The sequence below is a fragment of the Coturnix japonica genome, chromosome 6, assembly GCF_001577835.2.
Source record: "Coturnix japonica isolate 7356 chromosome 6, Coturnix japonica 2.1, whole genome shotgun sequence".
In the NCBI taxonomy this organism is placed as follows: domain Eukaryota; kingdom Metazoa; phylum Chordata; class Aves; order Galliformes; family Phasianidae; genus Coturnix; species Coturnix japonica.
Genome location: NC_029521.1, coordinates 3,698,849 through 3,720,613, shown reverse-complemented (window position 1 = coordinate 3,720,613; position 21,765 = coordinate 3,698,849). Strand labels below are relative to the sequence as shown.

At 42.8% G+C, this 21,765-nt stretch overlaps 1 protein-coding gene across 2 annotated transcripts in view; it reads right to left on the bottom strand.

The window, feature by feature from the left end:
* RASGEF1A (RasGEF domain family member 1A) overlaps window positions 1-16,507 on the bottom strand; it is a 133,107-nt gene extending 116,600 nt beyond the window's left edge. For both annotated transcript variants that reach the window (XM_015866100.2, XM_015866105.2), the window contains exon 1: window positions 16,342-16,507. The gene's annotated coding sequence lies outside the window, so the exon portion shown is untranslated. The remainder of the gene's footprint in view (window positions 1-16,341) is intronic.
* Between the last annotated feature and the right edge of the window lie 5,258 nt (window positions 16,508-21,765).

Below are 21,765 nucleotides of genomic sequence, written 5' to 3'. Positions count from 1 at the left end.
AGTGATTCATAGAGCATTGTGATAGGGACTTGACTATTCCTCACTGCTAACCTGAGAGACTGAGTATTCTGGTACCTCCTCTGTTTTCAGTGGGACTGCTCATTCTTCATTGGAAAAAACAACCACCAACAAAAATAAAAAAAAAAGCCACACAAAAACCCCAACGTTTTCCAATTAAATGTCTTATTTAAGATTAAAAAACAAAAACACTTTATAAAAAGAAAATAACCAAATCTTTTAGTAGCACCAGTGAAGGATGATGGTCTGTGAAGTCTACTATATAGTGAGCAAAACCAGTACTGCACGAGGTGATGGGTGTTTTGTTTCCCTCTGATAGCTTTTACAGCCCCATGATGTTTTAACCCGTGATTCTGAGTATCACCCCCACCTTATGTGGTTGTAGCTCATCTATCTGAATGCTCCCTGAGGTGCTAGGTGGGCATATTTCTTCTGCTGCAGCATTCCTGAAAACATGCAGCGTGGCAGTGTTGAGAGCTGTCAAACTTCAAACTGCCACATGGTCTGCCTGGGAGGTGAACTGAGTCCTCTCAGTGGTATATAAAGCTTGTGGGCTATTTTTGAAATGGAAGCTGATCTATAAATGTTTTAGGCACAACTGCAAGCAATTGGGAGAGAACTCACTGTGGAAATCAGTTCAGAGCCTGCTAGGCTGGTCCAGGCTCTACAGGACACTACCTGCCACAGGCACAAAAGGCATGAAGAGCTTTGAAGTGTGTAACATAAGCAGCTGCCTATCCTAGCTTGGTGGTGTGAATCACAAAGATAGAAGGAAGGCCTGTACCTGTATTGCATTTGGTGTTTGCTAGCAACAATTACTGGTTGCTGAAATTATTCACTGCTAAAGCTGATGTTTATAACCCGTTGCCTCAACTTGGGAAGCTAATATGGGAGGGAAGAGAAACCACTGTGCAGTTTCTGTTTCCATCTAGTTTTGTGTGGTTTGTTGAAAAGAATTGTGGACTTAAATAACTGCAGGCAAGGGTATCGATGGCTTGGTTATCAAGCCAACTAGGTACAGATGAAAGACATCCGATGCAGACAGGATTCACTGCAGAGAGTCAAAATACATTGGATGTAGAAAGATTAGTACCTTACCCTCTTTCCAGCTAATGCTAGTCTATTACAGCTAAATGGAAAGCGCATTTATTTGATACAAAATAAGGAGGAAGACAAGTTGAACAACTTCGCTGAGTTTAATTACCTTCCGTAAGAATCTTCTGTGCAGTTTTATCTTGAGATCTCAGGAAAGGACAGTCAAGTGAGAATGTGTAATTGTAATGATCTGCAATGCTGGCTGCAGCTGTCATGAGTGTACCTCTGTTGAGCACTTTCTGACACGGTTCTAGTTAAGTTGGGAAGAAAGCCATTTCTAGAGTTAGTGCAATACCCTATGTGAAATGGAAAGCAAATTTAGCGCAGGAGTGAAGCCATTGCTTTTGCTAAGGAAATTAGATGTGACTGCAAAATGAGCCTTCAGCTGGCAAAGCTGCGTGTTGGTGTTTTTATTAAGCATGTGTCTGTACAAATATATTGTAGTTGTATATGAATGGATATGTGGATTCTCTGCAAATTATATGACATTATTTGGGAAAGTTCTTAAGTCTTATTTTGCTAATATAAAGACGAACAAAGGTTAGCTGTTGTGTCTGGTTAATCAGCAGTTCTCGTTAAGTACAGTCTGTGGTTGATCGTGTCCTGGACTTCTCTTGTCTCTTAGAGGATGAGATATTTGGTTTTTTTCATCCTTAAGATGGGACCATATTTCAAGACAGTACTTTTGACGGGCATTTGAAGTGCTTTGAAGGCAGTGTGAGGATTGAAGGGACTACAGAAATGCAAAGCACACTGTTACTTGTTCAGCTAAAATTAGATTCTGCTCTCTCTAGAAAGAAAATCTGCCAAAGTTAATATTGAATCCTATGGAGTGTCAGCAATTTATTTTAAATAACAGCATATGAACCTTGGAAACCATGCAGCAGAAGCGTTCAGGTGTTGAAGTTGGTATAATTCAGTTTTCATGTATCTCTGTGTTTGGAAGGAGCCAACAGATTCATCATTAATTTCTGAGTGATGTACAGAACGTTCTCTCCTCCTTTCCATCTGTCTCAGGTAATCTTTTTCTTGGCTTTTTTCTTCCTCCTTCAGAGCAAAAATGCTAAGTAATCCCAAAGACAGGAGCTGTATTTATAGTCCCCTAGCTAGCTCATAGCGAGAAGCATTAATGCTAATCAGTTTGTGCCTTTTAAAGAATGCTGCAATCATGCGATGCCTTTCCAGACACGAAAGATGAGGTCTTTCAAATTTAGAAGCTTCTGATACCGGTATATCCCCTTAAACAGAAACCTTCAGTATTATAAAATGAGATGTACGCAATAAAGAAAAAGAAGTGTTGCATTTACATTTGCTAGTAAGTGAAAAGAGAGCAACGAAATGCCACTGAAAACCTGTTGGACTCCCCCCAGCTCTGACAGTCGCAATGTTTCTGCAAAGCCTGTGCTGCTATTTGTTAATACGGTCACTGTGGCAACTGCAAACCTGCAGCTCCTGGGTGAAAACAGAAGTGGGCGAGTGGGGGAATGTGAGCACCAGCTTCACATCTGCAAATGCCTGCTTTAGCTCTTCTGCCTTTTCCTACAACAGACTACAGCCATTCTCTTTGTTTCCTTTTCCATACAGGTACTGGAAGGGTAACTGTGAGGAGCGAAGCGGTACAATATGGAACCTACTCGGGAGCTGAGGTTCCTGCTTGCTGGACTTCCAGCCACTTATTCCAGATGGCACACAGGTCTCATTATTGCAGCCAGCACAAGCCTTGTGTGCGCACACTGCCAGCAAGTACGCATTAGCCTGGTGACTTGATCTTGTAGCTGTGCTTTCAGGGAAAAATACAGCCGAGGCATACAGCCCCACTTGAAAGCGCTGAGTTAAACCTCTCGGAGCCTACGATCCTTTGCTGAGGTCACAGTGCAAATCAGTAAAGCATCTCAGGCAGATCTCATGGCTGGCATAGCCCCGTGCAGCCCTACCACAGGCGTCAGCCTGCAGCATCTCCGGTAGCTGCCCCCAAAAATCACTCATAGCTCAATTTGCCTTCTGTGAGCCTTTATTAACAGCATCCCTTTGAAGATGTTGACATATATAACATCTGGGTACAATTGCCCTGGCCCCCTGACTAGCATGTACCGAAGGAAGGGGGTGGGATGTTGAGCTAGAGGAGGAGGTGGTAGGGAAAATGCAGCTTCTGGCCAAAGTCTGCACTTGGGAAGCAGTGGGTTCAGTTAGCTGCAGTTCTGCAGGGAGTTTAAATCAAGGGGCCAGAATAATAATAAAAAAAATCCAGTTAAAAATACAGGATTTGTTTTCCCGTTTCAAATGACATAGCAGGGTTGAGCTGGGAGACACAGGAGAAGGGGTGGGTTCTCCTGTGTGACACAGCACGGGTCCTGTGAGAGGGAGGCGGGTGTCCCACATCGCCTCACCGTCCTTCCTCACCAAACTCCTTGTCCTCAACGATGTGGAATCTATATTTACCTAGAGATAACGCGAAATAGGCTAATTAGTGTTCAATCACTTGGACTTGATTGAAACTAAGCTCAGTCGCAGAGCTGGGTGTTTCATGGGACTTGTCAGGAAAGATCAGCTAATGTTTCTAAGCACTGTCATGGTTTGTAAAATATTCATGATTCATACACTACAGTTGAAGGAAAGACATGGAATCCAGGAAATTCTGGCTTTGCAAAAGGTGCTATGCTCTCATTAGTGAGCCGTGTCTGTCAGTTTTAATAAGCACAAGGGTTTCTCCCTTTTTCTTTCTTACAGGACTTACGAACCAACTAGGAAGTCTGCTGCAGTTGTAGGGTTTTCCAAGTTATTCAGTTTTATTGCACGGCTGCTATTGAATATCCATTGTTCAGACCACTAAAGCTGTCGTGGTGTGCCTTTGTTACGTTTGTCCCTTTTCTTATGGCTCTCTAGATAGCAGATGAAGATGTTCTCAGTGTATGTCTGTCAAACGCCACTGATGTGACAGCTTGCCAGTGCTCCTTCTGGACCTTCCATCCCCTATGATCTGCCAGAAGGTGATTCTGGCATATCTATTGTACAGCTGGTTAGTTAAGCTAGTTGGCAAAGACAATCTAAGCCATAAAAACAAGCCGCCATTCATTTCTGTGCTGTGTAGTCTCTAGGTCTGTAAATATATCCATTGACCTGGACTTATAACTGCTTTCTTCAGAATGCGTGTGTGCCTTCAGTGGGCAGCCTAATTGACAAACAGTAACAAAACACCGCAAAACTCAGAATCTGCGGCATCTCTATGGTCATACAGTATGGCTTTGAGGAGAAAAGGTAAAATAAAGCAAACGCTTAGAAAGAAAACCAAAAAACCATCTAACTAGCCACGCTTGTTATTGTCTGGACAGTTTTAAAACCCTGACATTAAAAGAATCTACAGACCTGTCACGTGCAGATAATGTCAGGAGAATAATTTTTTTAATTCTGAAGACAGGCATAAAAGAGCTGTTTTACTGTAGCTACTTGGAAAGGTCCTAAGAATAGACACCTTCAAATGAGCCTGGGCACACAGATGCAGCATCAGACAGCCAGAGGAAATCATCCTGCAGAGAATGACATTCAGAAATGCAGTGGATTCTTGTAGTTAGTGTTAGCATACTGTGAACAGGGGCGCAGAAGCTGCTTTTGTTGAGTTACACAATGAGATTAGAGACGATTGCAGACTATAGAAAGGGAGCAGACCCAGGACCCCACAGAGCATTGTGTGTCGAGCATGATACTGAAACAGAACCTCCTACAAATCCTTACTGAGTTCAACAGTTCATTGGAGGGTTAGGCAAAGGTTTGCACATCTTTTGCAATAAGCTTGCTTGTAGAATGGAATTGTTTGTGGCTCTCTGGGACCGAGTAAGCAGTTTATGTGGTGACTGAGGCTGGGGTTTGTCGTACTTGAGTTCTGTGTTATGTTTCAGTTATTACGAGATATTATTCAATTCGAAGTTTGTTTTATCCAACTCCTGGAATGTTGCAAAGTTTCTGTATATAGATATATGTACACACACATATGTTTATTAATTTCTATGTATATATATATAGATACATCAGTTTGCTGTATGAACTGTAGTGATATTAAATCAGTTTGGTATGAAACCATTAGATTTACAATTAAAAGCTTATCTCATCTGAAAAAGAATGGGTGCGTCATTGAGCAAGACCTGGACAGGTTGGAGAGTTCAAGTGGGAAGGAATGTTATGAGGTTGAAAAAGGGCAAGTAGAAGTGTTCAGCTTGGAGAAAAGAAGGCTGAGAGGGGGCTTTGTCAATGCTAGGTAAGGCCAGTTTTTTTTCAGTGGTGTCCACCAATGGGCACTAACTGATGTGTAGGAAGCTCCAGTTGAACATGAGGAGATCCCTCTTTACATTGAGGGTGGCAGTGCTCTTGAACAGGCTGCTCAGATAAGCTGTGGAGTGTCCTCTGGAGATATCCAAAGTTGCTATCTTATGTAACCTACTGTAGGGAACCTGCTTTAGCAGAGGTATTTGGCTCAGTCTTTAGAGATCTCTTCCAATACCTACTATTCCGTGTTTCTCTGGACTATTTATAGATAAGGAAAGCAAGCGATCTACAGAAGCCAATAAAGATGGCACCCTGTGTCTTCAGATGATCTAGAAACCAGACCTGATTAAAGCCGGTACTGAATTCAGCAAGTCAGAGAGTTCTTACCTAGGACAACCCCTTAAATTAATCAGTCACAAAATAGCACATGCAGATTGGCAAGCTCTTCATCCAAGAAGTTTGGGAGAAAATTATCACAATTGGCACTTGAGATTCCCAGTGCATCTGGGAATGATGTGCTTCACAGCAGCCTGTCACAAAACAGTATGCATATTAGTAATTTATTACTCGTTACGACTGCCACATGTGCTATAACTGCACATTCATATGATGATGATGCTATTCCTGGGAGTTCTGATGTTTGTATGAGTTGATCCCTGATCTAGGGAGACTGACTTGTAAGACAAAAGATAGTTAGAACTGATTTCAGGAAACTGTTGTTCCAGAGCACTGTTTTGTGTTCTAAGCTTGATACGTTGTATTTATTGTAATTAATATCTTGACTTTACTGTGTTTTGAACATTCACTTTGAGAAGCTTGAGGCAATTTCATCTGCTAATTTACCTGAGAAATGAATTTCAGTAAATAACTCTCACTCTGAATGCCCTTTAAGTACAGAGTTTAATTATTTAAATAATACTGCATGCTTTGACTTAACACACTTTGGCCCTCTTACTTAATTTCTAAGTTCTTGTCCATGCTTGGGCTTCAAATGAGCGCCAGCAGATGCTGGCGGAACAGAGTAGCTAACACTGAGCAAGTTTGTGGCTTGTACTTGGTGACTTCCAGCACAATCTAAAATTACCCTGAAGAATTCTTGATTAAAAATGGCTCCTCCTCCTTTTGGTTGGGTCAGCAGAACGCTGAATCTAATTTTGTATTGGTGCTGACCTAATTTTAGGAAGCTAGGTTCCTGTGGGGCCTGCATGACTCCCTAGCCTATTTTCCACCAGCCTCTTTTACAAAGGAATAGCTGAGGCTTGCCTCGGTGCCTCAGAAAACCTTAACCAAGGACAAAGCATGCAGCTATTTTCTTGCTGCTCTTCAAGGCTATTCTAGGTTGCATGAGAGATAACCTGCTATAACCTTTCCTTAAAGGTTTTCTGTCTTTTTGTTCAGGCAGTGGTTACTGTGGGTTATTACTGCTTGTGGTCACAATGAGAAATACAAAGGGCAATCGAATTACCTAAATTCCTTTGCATCAAAAGCATTTCCCAACCCTGCTAGTTTTGAATGAGCTCAAGTAGCTCTCATTATGATGTGAAAGTTTAGGACAATAAATAGTTAATTAAATACATTACATCTACTTAACCAAATGGTTTCTAGGAAAGGCGAGTGACTTTGTTCAGATATTTATTGTACAAACATGAATCCAAAGGGAGGAGGGATAAAATTAGGCCTTCCTTTTTTTTTTTTTTTTTTTATTTGACTACAGACAATCCTTTTCTAAAGACAAAAAAAGAAAGCGATGACTTTAGCAGCAACAGCTGGAGAGAGGGAGGAATGAGCTGTGAAAGCAAGCCTTCTTTTCAGGGCAACTCTGCACAACACCGTGCCTGTTCCATATGACACAGTGAAATGCCATTGTTCAGCTACTGCTTACACACTTCTCCTTTTTTAATGCACCTGAGTAGTTGCTCTTGAATAGCATCCATTGTATGTGATAAGTTGTGAATAGGGAATGATGAAATGGTAACTTCCTAGAAGAGAACAGAATTAATCCTCAGAATTCCTCATAGCTTGTACTGGGCTTTCCTACAATAGGAAAACTGACAAGTGTGAGTGCTGTTAAAATTCATGCAGCTTGGAATAAATGCCCCATTGGATTGTCCATTGAAGCCCGCTTTTAGTCTGGAAGTTTCTAGTAGCTTGTTACAAATCTATTGATTTTTAAAAAGAAATTATTGACCTTTAAAACCCTGGAGTCAGCTGCCTGGCTTACTGCAGACATATTTAGTTAGTTGTATTCACAGAGGCCTAGGCAAGAGATGGCAATTTGCAGAGTCAGTCTGTAGCAGTGATAAGAGGTGAGAGCTGGGTAGTGAAAGCCATGTATTTATGCATACGAAAGCAATTAGATGGGACTGATTGCAGCAGGCTGAGATAAATCTTTTGGGACATGGGTCCATGTTCCAGAGTAGAGGATCTGGGACTTTGTGCCCTCACTTCTTCCAACCCCTCTCTGGCACATATCATTTGCAACCTGATTTTCTTCTCTCTGCTGCCTGTCTCCAGCCCATGCAGGGTAGCTCACAGGCACAAGTCTCCCACTGAGCTTAACAAACTCAATAGTGTACTGTAGTAAGCCAGTAAATATGGTGTCAAGCTTCCTCCTGCCCAAGGTTGAAATCATGGCCCCCAGCTTACAGCTACTGTCCTGGAAGCATCTAATGTTGAAGGAAGAAGGGAAAAATTATTTAACAGTTAAATGTATTTAATTATTAAATGAGCTTCCACACACCATAGAAGTAGCATGCACTTCTTGTAACCAGGAATACATGTTAATACACTAAAAAAAAAAAAAGGTTTTTACTTAGATTGGTGTCATGGTTTTACCTTCGGCAACTGGTCAGTAGAACCACATAAATGGTGAATGAAGAGGGGGGTGGAAAGATAAAGACCTCTCTACTATCTGTGTTGGTTAAGAATTGTGAAATAAGATTCATTTTAAGATTTATAAGTTTTCTAAATTCCTTTGTGAGTGCTTCTAGAGAAACAAACTCATTTAGGTCCCAGCCTCTGAGCAGTTTCAGGACTCGCTGTTGTGCTTGTAGGTTTCTGAAAGAGGGCTCAACGTTTGAACCGCTGATTGCCCTATTTACAACAGGAGGACTGGGATGTTTCTGCTGTGTCTTGTTATTTTTCACCTCAGAAAATAAATTGTTTCCCAAGTTCAAGCGGAGGAACAGATTTCTGGCCATCAAAACAAATCAAGTGGTATACGAAAGGGATATTAGATGCTGTGAGTACAGATCCGAGGATATGCTGTTATTTAGCAACTATAGATTTGATGATAGATTAAACCCTATGCATCTGGTTATTTTTCTATGGACTTTTCCTTTCTTAAAGTGCTTAGTAACATCATAGTATTTCCCATTCCCAGCAGGATACTTGACGTAGGAGGCCCGGATCTGGCATATCAAAGATGCTCAGGGAAAGAGGTTGGCATAATTTAGCACGGCTCTGAGTCCCAGTAGATGAAGTCCAAATCCCCACCTAGCTCTGCAGCCCTGTTTTTATACCAGTGATGCAGTAGCATCCACGCTTCTTCCCCTTGTTAACTCCTTTCCTCAGCAGTGTGCACAGATTTCTCCTGTTTCAGTAATTTAAGGAGATGTAAGCACCATGTTTTCAGTATTTCAGTGATCATTCTTAGGTCTTTCCTTTTCGCATCACCAAATCCCCCGTCCCTGCTGCTTCTGGATGCCCACTCTCGTGTACTAGCACTGGGAGACTAAAAGGCACTGTATGTTCTGCTGATTTGACAAGACAACTGTATGGATATTGAACTGTCCACCAGAAGACTTGAAATTCATGTTCTCTATCCCGTTGCCACAGAGAAAATCCATTTGTCTTGCAGTACTTCAGAACAATGATTGACAGGGATATGAAGTTGAATTGATTTTGTAACGCAGCTGTATACTAATAGGATGTTGAGAACAGTCTCTTTTTTCCCCTCTATCTGCTCCAGAACTAACCCAGCCCTCTGGCAGATTTTACACCTGTATTCACTGCAAAAGGGCTGAACATGCAGATGCCTGATTCCTGCAGAAGCAGGAAGGTCTGCATCTCAGGACTTCTATTTTAGTGCCCACCTATGGGGCTGGCAATAGGACAACCCTGTTTAGGAGATAGGGCGTCTGTAAAACCATTTACAAATTCTATTTGCCAATTTATTTCATGCCATTTGTAGTTATTTTCTTGGCTCTTCCCCTTTTCCTTCTCCTTATTCCCACTTCATGCCCTTATTTGCCAATCCACTCTACCCCTGCCTCTTCCCCTCAGTTGTGTACATTTAGTCATCAGCAGAAGCAATGCTGCAAATGCTTTTCCAGGCTGATTAAGGACTGTATAGTCTTGCTAAGGGAGCTGAGTTTTATGTGTCATTAAATCCTACCAGAGTGCTTTGCCAGGGCTATTGTCTCTCCTGTGCTGTCTTTTCAGTTTTGGAATCCATAACAGCATGTATGCATTTGGCTCCTAACAACTTTATTCGCACCATTTGAGTGGACAAAGAGAATTATCGTTGACATCTGCTTTCTGAGGTACAGCACTGATAACCTTTTGATTTATATTAAACCTAGCAGATGTTATTTTTCCCCTTTATGGTATACTTAGGAACAGTGTGATGAACAAAAAGTTAAACGTTTCAGGCACAAAAAACAAAAGAAAGGAGAAGTAAAATGATGTTGAGGTTCTCCTCGGAGTTCTGGGATTAACAACAACTTGGGGAGCATGTTCAAGTGGTAGAAGTGCCAGTCATCTGTATTGGATCCTAGCTCATGTTTAGTCATTGCTTTTCCCCTTCTTTCAGAAGTTTCTTTTAGCTTTTTGTGGCAGATGAGTTTTGAGATCAAATTCCCACGCTCAGGTAGTCGTACATTCCGAAGCAGGGCAGGCTGGTGTGAGTTAAGCATGGAGGCAGATGGGAATAATCCTTCTCTGTTGTGATCAGGAGTTAAAATGGCCTGCATTGACAGCTCGTGTTATCATTTTCAAGATTTGAATCTATTTTTATAGCAACAGACTTACCTATACAAGATAGCAAGTCTGGCACAGGTAAACTGAATGAAATAGTGTGCTACAATGGAAGCTGGGCTCGATAATTCAGTAGTCCCATTTGGCTTTATTATGGATCTTTGCTGGGTGTTTGGTTTCTTTCTTTGCTTTTTTCATCAAACTTCAATGCAAGCACAAATATCCAACTTAATTATTTTCAACTCTGGAGGTTTCAAACCCATTAAACAGCAGAGAGGATCAGTAATTGTTTTATTAGTAATGCTGAAAGTGTAATAATATCAGTGGCAACAGAGAATAGTGAGCAAAACAATGAGAAAAAATGTAAAGGCATAAACAGCATCATTAAAGCTGTTTCACGGAAGATAAACATGGCTGTCAGGTTAATATTTCAGACCACAGATTGCTGTTTTAAGTAACTCTTTCTTCCATTTCCCTGGTGAAGAAACTAGATGTAGAATTACTTGGCTTTCTTAGAAGTATGAGCTTTTCACTATTGCTTCCTTCCCTTTGTAGTAAAGCTAGCGACTATGAAGTATGTTGGCAGCTCCAAAAGTAATGCCTCCTATCTATTTCCGTGGGAACTACGACAATTATAAAGAGCACGCTAACACTATTTGAGAGAGCAAATTCCCAGTTACAGAACACTGCTTTTAAACACAGTCACCACCATTAGCCATGCATTTTTGCCAGCCATGAAGCAGCACTCAAAAATCTGCACCAGTGGAGCTGACTCCCTGTTGCCATTGCTGAAATGCACCACCCACCGTCTCACTGTGCTCACATCTGTTGTTTGGTCTCCCAAAACATTCAGCAAGGGTTGTTAAATGTCCATGGATGCCATTTTTTCCACATGGAGGAATTCTGTGACACACCTTTGCTTCACACACACATCCATGTCAGACACCATTTTGTTAGAGTGCCCCTTTGCTGCCATCTGTCATGCAGCAACAGCATGTAATGGAATACTGGTAGAAAGGTTCATTTTCTACTGCTGCATCAATGTGTTCATCAACGTTCATTTTCTTCTACACACATCAACGTGTGCCTCTGACATCATAGGCCAACATAATAAAATAAGGCATTACTTTCAAAGCAGCTCTCATAATAGCTGTTTTCTGCAATTCCTAAGTTGTCTTGTCTTTGTCTTATGTGCTATATGTTCACAAGTCTGCTCGGTCACAGCCTTTGAGGGCAGTGAATGACAAGGTTCTGATCTCCCCTGGGAGAGGGTTCTGCTTCATGGCACTCCATGGAAGGAAACTTGAACTGTTTCTGGATGCAGCAGGGTCTGGAGGTGTTAGTTGTACCGTGACGTGGAGGTTTACAGGGTGACTTCTAGATTGGGTAGTTCAGCTGAGAACCTACTGGTATAATGGAGTTTGTTTGGATTCATCATCATAGAGAGGATGCAGGAGAAAAGGAAGATTTGACTGACAAAAAGGCAGAGCAGGGAATTCTGGGGGGATATCTTTTCTTTGGTCTGTTCATAGCCTTTTTGTGTCCATTGGTTGCAAGACCACAGGGAAGGAGGTGAAGATAAATTTGCACTGTGTACAGTGCACACAAAGTGTAACTAGAGCCATCAAAGCAGCTACAGGACACCGAAGTGGGTTGCTCGTACTTGAAACTCTTGTCTTGGACTTGTCACAAGAGTAACAATAGTAGGCTTGTCACACACTGGTTAACACTGAGGAAGAGAGATGCTCTCGTGTATCCTAATCAAAAAGGTTCATATATTCTCATTCAATATAGTAGATATAACATGGTGGCAATGGTCAAGTTGTGAGGATGTTTGTAAGCAAGGCAGAATTTGTAGCAGCTTTAGTAGCTAAAGGTAGGCTAGACTGCTCAAAGCTTCCACCTTGTATTTATGTGAGACTCCTATTTTCATTGATCAAAATGGCCAAGTACACTTTGTGAAACTGCACTTATATTTCTGTTTAAGGATTTTTATTTATTTTTATTTATTTATTGCAGTTCTTGCACCTGGCACTGTTAAGATGTCAGATAGCCATATGTACATACATGGGCACAGCACATGGACTTGTGCGCAATGCCTGGTGTGTGGAAAAAACTTGAGTTATTTCATTGTGAAAGATGAAAAGAAGTCTTCTAGAGGTATGGCTCATGCTGTTTCCACCATATTTTGTTTGTGCCTTTGTATATCTTGATACACTGGGCTTACTCTATAAAATTCCAGTACCGCTGCTGTACACAAATCTGTCCTTTGCTGTATGGTTTCAAGTCACATATTGATACAGACTTCAAGCCTCCTTTTGTATCAACAGCTTCAGTAGCTGCATTAGTAAAACCTCAAATAACTCAATAACCATAGTGCCTCAAAAACTGAAGGAAATACATGACTAGCATATTTTGATTCCTTATTTTGGAGATTTAATTACAATGACAGGAAAACAGACAAGTAAGCTGATATTGAGTGAAGAGACACTCGAAATGTTAATGAAGGGAAGAAAAATAGATCTTTATGATGTCTCAGTTGTTGAAAGACATCAGCTGTCACAAGTCCAAACTATAAGACAAAGCACAGAAGTATGGGACAAGATACTTCCCAGTAAACGTAATATTGTTCTTACTTTAAGAATGGACTTAAGTTATGCCTTGGAAACTACTGTCCCTTATCTGAGAGAACATAAAAATCCCTCTTAGAAATAAGTAAACAATACAGATATTCAAGGAAAAATGATTTGCCCCAACAAAATAATCAAATATGAACAGAGTGCTCCTGACTGTATTTTAACCAAGTCTGTTAAAAGTCAGCTGTGATTGCAGTGAATGTAGTGATTTATACACATATCAGGTTCTGACACTACTTTCCAAACCCATTTGCATTTCTTACATAGGCCTTTATGGTTGAGTTGGTTGTTGCTCTTCACTGGTGCGTGTGGTCAAAGTTTTAAATGCTAATGGAGTAATAAACATTATTAACAGTATGGTCAGGTTTGATGAGGAAAGTAAAAGCTCAAGGCAAAGAAAGCAATAATAGCCCTCCATCTGATTCACTAACTCATTCCTAATTTTAAAGCTTCCTTAATATTCAAATAATAATAGCAATAAACTAATGGAATCAAAGAACAGCTTGGGTTGGAAGGGACATTAAAGCCTACCCAGTTCTCAACCTCCTGCCATGGCAGGGCTGCCACCCACCAGCTCAGGCTGCCCAGGGCCCCATCCAACTTGGCTCTGAGCATCTCCAGGGGTGGGGCACCCACAGCTCTCTCAGCATCCTGTGCCAGTGCTCCATCACTTAAATTATTTATCTTAAACCCCATTTAAACTGACCCTCTTTTAATTGAAAACCACTACCTTTGTGCTGTCAAAATGCTCTCATCTAAATGTTATGTCCAATCATAAGGACTGGATGCCTGGATGCCTGTTTTGCATAGTGTACATGCCTTTCTTTCATCTCTGTGAATACTTGTGACTTGGACTAAGATAAGATTTGAACTTCATTTGTGACTGCATTCCAAGTAGTTGCTGGAAGGCAACAGTGAGTGCGCCAAATGTTCACTGTTCTAAAAGCAGTGCTTGTGTCCTATGCAACTGAAGAACACCATTTTGTTGTTCAAAATGTTACCTGTAGACACTTTACCTATTAACTAAATACGGTGCACTGAGGAGGAGGTAATCTTGACTGTTCAGCATGCAATGAGCTGTGCAACTGTTGCCTGAGTCACAGGACCATTAACAGGGAGCTCTGAAAGGAGTGAAATGGGCAGGTTGCAGTGGAGAATGACATTTTGCATGTGTTTGTACAGCTGTGTGCAGGACAGCATGCTTGATCAAGTGTCTGAGATGGAGATACCTTCCTAGAAGTTGCTAGGTAGAGTTGATATGTTTCTATGTTTCTGATTTATAAAACCTGGTTGATTTTAGAGCTCTTCATCACTGGACAGGGTTTTACTTCCAAGTGAAATCTGTAGAAGTGAGAACTGAAGTGAAGCAGCTTCTGTTTAAGCTGATTTTTTTTAAGCTGAGGAACTTGAGAGAACCTTAATCTTTTCCAAATGATATCAGTTGTAAAACTAAATCCACTTATCTAACCACAGCAAGCAAAGCTTCTGCCTCCCTACTTTGGCCTGTGAAGGTGAGCTGCCAGGTAAGACGTGGTTCTCAAAGCTGGGGCACCCCCTGCTACCCATAAGAGCTGCCACCTAACCCCAGATCGATACAGGTTTGGGTTTAGGTTATGGATGCTCAAGCCTTTTTAGGCCTGAGCAGATTCCCCTGTGTCTTATGGGAACTCTCTACTGAGATCCCTGTGTAGGAGTTATGGTGCTGCCTTAAGTCTCCTGACCACCCAGTCAGACTGCTGGTGGATCACCTAGCAGGAATGAAGCAAATAGCAGCACTGTGCTGACCTCTCTGCATTAACAGCACAACTTATTTTCCTCTTGATGGGCTCCCAGCTCACTAGTAAATGAATGAGCCAAGAGCTTGTTCACAGCTAAACAGCACTGGAAGTGCCTGTTTGTTTACTGAAGTAAAAATACTGCACTACAAAGGAACCTGCACAAAAAGGCAAGAGAACTCCAAAGAATGGTGCAATCCAGAGCACCTAACCTATAGCCAGACTGCTTTTCCAACAACTGTGCTAAAAGCCATACTTTTCCTTAAAAACCCTTGTAGCAACAAACAACTCTCAAATAAAGCATGTATTGCTGCTTTCCAGACAGCTCCTTGCACATGTGCTGACTCTGCAGCTGTTTCCTGCAGTCTTTGACTTGTGTAATTAGGACAGTCGTCAAGCCAGGCTAATGATAGTAAACCAAGTGGTCTGCGAGTCCAGAGCACTGGTTATCTCCAGGGTTTAATTTGCTGAGTGTGGGGCAGAGTGATACAAGGTTTGCATGTGTGATGGATATAACTCTCTATATTTTTTTAGCTCTTGTTACCAAGTTACATGAATTGTTATCACTATGGATTGTCTTAATAGACCAAGATTGCACCTGGAAGGAGCAGTACTGATGGGAACTACTAATATAATTATGTCTCTGAAGAGAGGAGAAGGAAAAACCCAACTTGTGAATAGGTTAATTTTGTATTCTAAGCATCAGCCAGACAGGTCAAAAATAGCTGTTCAGACCCCAGAGATTATGGCATGTGCTACAGTAGCAAGTGAGAAAGAGCTTGTATGCGGTAAATAGCGAGTCATTTAAACAGCCTGAGGAGTGCTTAAAGACAGAGTGGCAGAGATCTGTCCTCAGAACGGCAAGGTAGAGTTACTTCCCTTGGAAGCAATGGCAACGCACAAAAGCCTCTGTAACTGTTACCGCTCCCTGCTTCCTCCTTTTAACAAGTGGAAGGATCGTTCCACATTCCCAACAGAAAAAGAGGGTAGAATCCTTACTGCCATCTGAACCGGTTCTGCCTCTTCCCGTCGCAACCTACCCGAGTGCATGAGGTTCTCTGAAACAGTCGTTTAGGAGACTGCATGGGGGGCAGTAACGAAGGGGAGGGGTCCGTCACCGCCCTACCAGTTCCCCCGGATCACCTGCTCGTGGGTGTGGGCGGCTGCCTGCAGGTACCTCCTCCCCTCCCCGTGCTCTCAGCGCAGGGACCTGACCCCGTCCTTGCGTAGATTCCTTTTACTAGCACGGCGCCGCTGTAGGTTTCCGATGCAATTCGTAAATGCATCGTTGAAAAGTCAACTCATAACACGCTGTTGCAGCAAAGCAATGTGTAACGCGTAAGAAACACAAGTGCAGCCGCTCACGGCTGCGGAGCTTTCCCAGCGCAGGGAAGGCTCAAAGCACCTCCTTGCAGGCAGAGCAGGAGATCCCCGCCTCGCTCTGCACCCGGCTGGGCTCCATCCCCAGACCTCTGAGCCGTACCGGGGCCCTGCGCCGGGGGTCCCGTCCAGGAGGCGGCCGGGGTCGAACCGCGTAGCGGAGCCGGCGCGGTTCCGCTCATGCAGCGCGTGGCCGTGCTTACCGTGCTCTCGCCCCGCGCGGCTCCTCGGCTGCTCTCGGTCCGCGGCCGGCACGAGGGAGGTCAGCGCCGGGGCCCCGCGCGTCATCCTCAGCGGCAGGGTGGGCTCGCTCCTCGCACCGGCTGCGGCTGCCTCCGCCGTGTGCCAGCCGCCGGCCGCCCGCAGCCTGAGCCGCCCATTCCGCAGCCGGCGGCGGGTGGTGGGGGGGGAGCCGGAGCCGAGGGCCGGGAGGGGGGGGAGGCGAGGCGGGGCCGTGCGGAGCGTCCGCCCGTCCTTAAGGAAAGTCCCTTCGACCTGCGGTGGCCGCCCCTGGGTGCGGAGGGCAGCGCCCTTCCTGGGCTTCCCGGAGTGATTCCCGACGGTAAAAAGTTGGTGCCGTAGCGGGGAAACGCTGCTCCGTTCTGGTCATGCTGGGTCTCCAAAGCACTGTTAGGACGCTTTACTGGGTACTCCCTTCTTGTGCACGTAATTCTCTCTGAAAGAGCTTCTACGAGTGATTTTGGTTTCTTTGTTTGTTAGTAAATGAGTACCACAGAAAGTGATGTTTGCTGAAAGTAATGGGTGTCACTCAGGGTAGAGGGAGAGGTATTTAGGCTCCCTCAGCTCTGTGCTTGCTCGTATCCTCTGTCACAGGGTGGGTATGGAAGGTGTGTGTGGACTCTGAAAGGCTCTTTACTCAAAATATTCACTGTAGGGTCTTAAGGAGGGTCACACCTATCTCCTAAAGGGGTGCTATTTCAGTTTCTGTATCTCCTGCAGCATGAATGTGATGGCCTTAATCTCTATTAACTGGCACACATTTCAGTTTCCGACAAGATTTAGGACATGTAAGGTCTATGGACATAGACCCATTTCTGCCGATGAGCTTTCAGTAAAACTAGGCATACTGCATGAAGAAGTGCATCATTAGGGTGAACCAACTGCATGTAGACCATCTTTACACGGAGCTCCAGGTCTTTTAGGAGTCACCTGGAATTGTGCATGGATTAGCTGTGTAATAGACTTCAATGAAAATGGTCAGGTGGGAGAAGAGAAAGACCTGGTGCTGGGCATGAGCTTCACCTTGAATACAAATCTGAAGTTATATTAATTACCTGTTGATGCATCTGTGTTTGGTGGAAGTGTTCTCCTAAACTGTAATGACTCTTGGAGGAAATGTGGTCTCATTTCTCCTGTGCTGATTCATTTTCTGTCTACTTAGTATTGCATGCAGGGTGCTCAGTAATCCCGTGAACTGCCTGCAGGTGTGAACCTGAGCCATGCGCCTTTGCTTAGCTGAACTTATTTGTTGCTGTTGACAGCATCACCTAGCAAAAAACAATAAGGTACATACGCATTTGCTTAAAATCTTTCTTTCTGTAGCACTGTTCTTTATAACCCTCAGGGAAAACTGGGTCGACTCTTTGCAAATCCCACTCTAATTATAGTATGACCCCAAGTGAGTGGCTCAGGAGAAAGGGCCAGTCAACACCAAGCCTGGCTTGGCTTCAGGGCATCACTGCTCTTTCTTTGGGGATGTTCCTTTGTATGAGTAGTGATATAGGGCCATTTCTAATTTGAGTACAACCTGATATTGCAAGAGTTGTGTGAGGAAGGGTGTTTGTCAGACATCATTTCGGGGGTATCCATGACCTGTTAATGCAGCATTATTTGGTGACAGGAATGGTTATGTTCTGGAGATGCTGGTTGTCAGCCTTCTTGGGAGCTGGTATAAGCAGTGAGGGATTTGATATGCTAGAATTATGCTTACTATATAAATAGCCAAAATATAACTCCACAGGATATACTCGGAAGTCCAGAGGTAGTAATCAAGTGGAGAACTAAATGCAGCTGTGAATCAGGAGCTGGCAGGGCTGGGAAGCTGGCAAAGCAAGCACATCTGTCTGCAGCTGCTATAGAGCCCTGGCTGCCCTGGGAAGCTGTGACTTTTGCATCATTGTGGCATGTTAAAACTCAGGCAAACGTGAGAGCATCTGCAAGGGAGAATGCAGTTCTACTCTGAGTGTTGCTGGTGTAGTTTCTTTCTTTCCTGTGTGCACACCAGGCACGGGGTAGGTGAATGGAGTGAGGTCAGAGCTGGTCCTTCTCCTTGACCTGTTGCTGAATGCCATGAAGGCAGCTGGTTGTAAGGCACATTTAGCTCTGGGTGGCTTTATCTTTCAAGTAGCTGGGCAGCTTCCAAGAGATGACTGAAAACTCTGGAAATCACTGCTGTTCCTATGCCCTTCAGGATTAATGTGAGACACATCTGTATTTCTTAGTCTTCCCCAATCTACCTGTTATTGCTTCTCACTTTCTTCCCTTCGTGTCTCTTTGTCTTTAACAGAAAACAAGAATGAAGATTTTTTTTTCTTCTTCTTTTTAAATTTTATCTTGTTTATCCACTATGCTTTTGAGTTTAGTCATAGCTAAGATTCCAGCTAAACTTGCACCTCAGCCTTGGTGCTGATAACTACTGTCATTTGGAACTGTGGTGATGAATGGCAAGTATTGGTCCTGTTGTTTGACCTTCCATATCTTCCCTCACAGGTGTTATTTTGAGATAGAAGTAATAGAGCTTGAGTTCTAGAAGGTAATACAGACTTGAGAGATGCTGTAACCTTGACTGTTAAGGAGAAACAAACTCCAACGATGGTCTGCTAGATACAGAAATCATTGATTTGCAGTGTGCAATTCCAGAGTTCAGAACCATTACAATAGTTGTGTTTATTTTGTCAATACTCAGTTTGCAGCTTGAAGTAATAGGTATGCTGTTAGAAACACGTTTGTATTCAAGGATCTGAACTTATTCTAATGCCAGTCCTTTTTAAATTGCAGCCTATGAAGTTATTCATGTGTAATTAATATTAATATTGCTGGAAATGACTGAAAAGCTGAAATACTGAATACTGCAGTGATATGCGCTTCTCAATTGTCCATAGCAACTTTTTCCAGTAGCTCTTGATTTCTGTTGCCAGAAAGTTGTTTTTCTGATGTGTAATGCAGCACTGCATCAAAATACACTGACCATCTCCCTTTACCCTAACACTGAACTAGGGAGCAGACTACTCCTTTACTTCTGCAGCAGCTTAAGCACTTGTGTCCACTCGCATCTCACCCTGTAAAGTAGAGCAAACCATCTCTGTAGACAGTGGTCCCCAGACAGATTTTCACATAGGAGAATCTTCCATAGAACAGTGGCCTTCTTGATGAATAAGTCAAGTGAATTTAATTCTATAGGGCTGTATCAGTGACTCAGTGTCTCTGAGTATCAAGGAGATGACCTTGGGTTTCTGAAAGCAACAGCCTAGATCTATAAAAACTAGAGGATCTCAGCTGGATGCCGAGCCCATGAAAACATATTTTGTAATATATTTCAAGTATTGTAGATTAGTTTGGTTGCAATCCACACAAAGCAGTCAAGAACGACCCAACACCTCAATGCAGTAAAACAAGTCATACTTCATATCTTTAGTAAGGCTGTTTGTTGGAAGAAGTATGTTGTGAAGGCATGAAGGTTATGCTGCAACCAAGCTTTGTTTATACGTGTGTAATGTTATATAGGTAATTGTTATTTATGTGTTCGTTTACATGCAGCAGGGGCTGGATATGCTTAGCAATCTATAGGAGAAAGTTGGAGGCTGTCAAGGGAAGAGAGGGGTTAGTAAGGGGTATTTCTGTGGGTTCTGAGCTGAGCTGGGTGCCTGTCTCCATCAGCACGTTTCAGCTTTGTTCTTACTAGAGGCTGGCATGAGCTATTGTCTGAGAAGGGCACAGAAAGTGTTGCAGCCCTGAGGTGTGCTCAGACAAATGCATGAGCATTTGTGTGCCAGAATCTGGGGCAGCTCAACTTGGGTTCCCGAAACTGGGAAATGCACATCTCCTTTTATATGATGTTCATAAAAACCCTACACACAGGGGCTTTTTTTTTTCCATACTCTTAGTGCTTTTCTTATAACACTGTAGCTCCACTTTCAACCCGAGATTGGCAAGATGGGTTTTTCACATTTAATCTTTTCAAATTGGCTCAGTGTGGGATGAGATCTGTAAGCAGTTACAACTGCAGATTTGTCTTGTTTGGTTCTGGGTCTTTGTTCTGTTTGTTTTTGTTAATGAAACCAGTTTGTTTCAATGAGAGGAATTTATTGAGGAAAGCCTTGGAGTTGCAAGTAATTGGTATCTGCATTTAGCAAAACCTTTCTGTATCTGTATCCCAGAAGAACTAGTGAGCAATCTGTCATTTGCTTAGCTCCGTGCTGGGTAAAGCTTAGGAAATGCAGCCTGCTTCACTGAGCTGGCTGTGGCTGCTGCAGGGTAGTGCCTGGTGCCAGGCCAGGTCGCTGCTGGGGAAGCAGTGATGCAGCCCTGCCTGGCACAGCAACTATTCTGGGCTCTGGAGGCAGAAAAGGTTAAAGAGTATGAAGAAAGGTTCCAGCTACCTGATTTTGATAGCCCACGCATCCTGGAAATTTAATGATGTATTAATGGTGTTTTTCTGTGCTGTTAACATTGCGAAATGGCTTGTGAGGGAGGTGGTCTCAATTAGCCCTTATGTTAACACTCATTATGTTTGCCACTGTTGATGCTTTTAGCTGTGTGAGACTTAGGGAGAGCAGAAATCACACTGGGCTGCCTGATTGGGCTCCTCTGTAGCCACTGAGATCAGAGCAATAAAAAAAACACTGGATCTGCTTTCCCCTTTTATAAAACAACTAGAAATAGGACAACCAAGGCAAGGAGCAAATCTATTTTTGCAGTACCAGATGTTGTTTCTAAGTAAGCCTTACCTGTTCAATGATGGAGAAGCTATCTGTGACTTAGTTTCATAATCTTGAGAAATTTAACCCTGTTTTCTGTCTTTCCCTTCATTTCTTTTCTGTTGGCTCTGTCTTTCCAGTGTCTCCTCTTCTTAAGGCCTTCCTGTTGGGTATCCAGTTGTTAATACAGAACGGTGTTAAAGTAGCCTGGTCATCATGATATAGTATCCAAGGGTCAATATCTTTTAAACAGGAGAAATTAAAGGGGAATACATTAGTGCTAGGTGATTCTGTTTTGATCTGCTTAATGTCTGTTGATTTTGGATCAGGAAGCAGAAGGACCTGCTTGGTGTAAGGGTTTCACGTAGTTAATCAAGATGTGATTATTCGATTCTATTAAGTCTCCTCAATATCGTTGACGTAACAGTGATGCAGTGTCGGGTTTTTTTCTTCTGGTTTGTTGTCTTCTTGTTTCTCATGTTGTAGGGTTTTTTTGTTTGTTTTACAGGGGGATTATTAGATTATTTGGGAATGTTTTGCCCAGTTGGATGTTATTTATCTTACTCTCAAATCTGTTTTCCCTTGAAGGTTATGGATTACTGAAGCCAGACTAAGTAGTTTGTAGTTTCTTAATGCGTTCTATATAAAGTGTATTTAACTGAGTTTTCCATTCTCTAGGCATAAAACAAC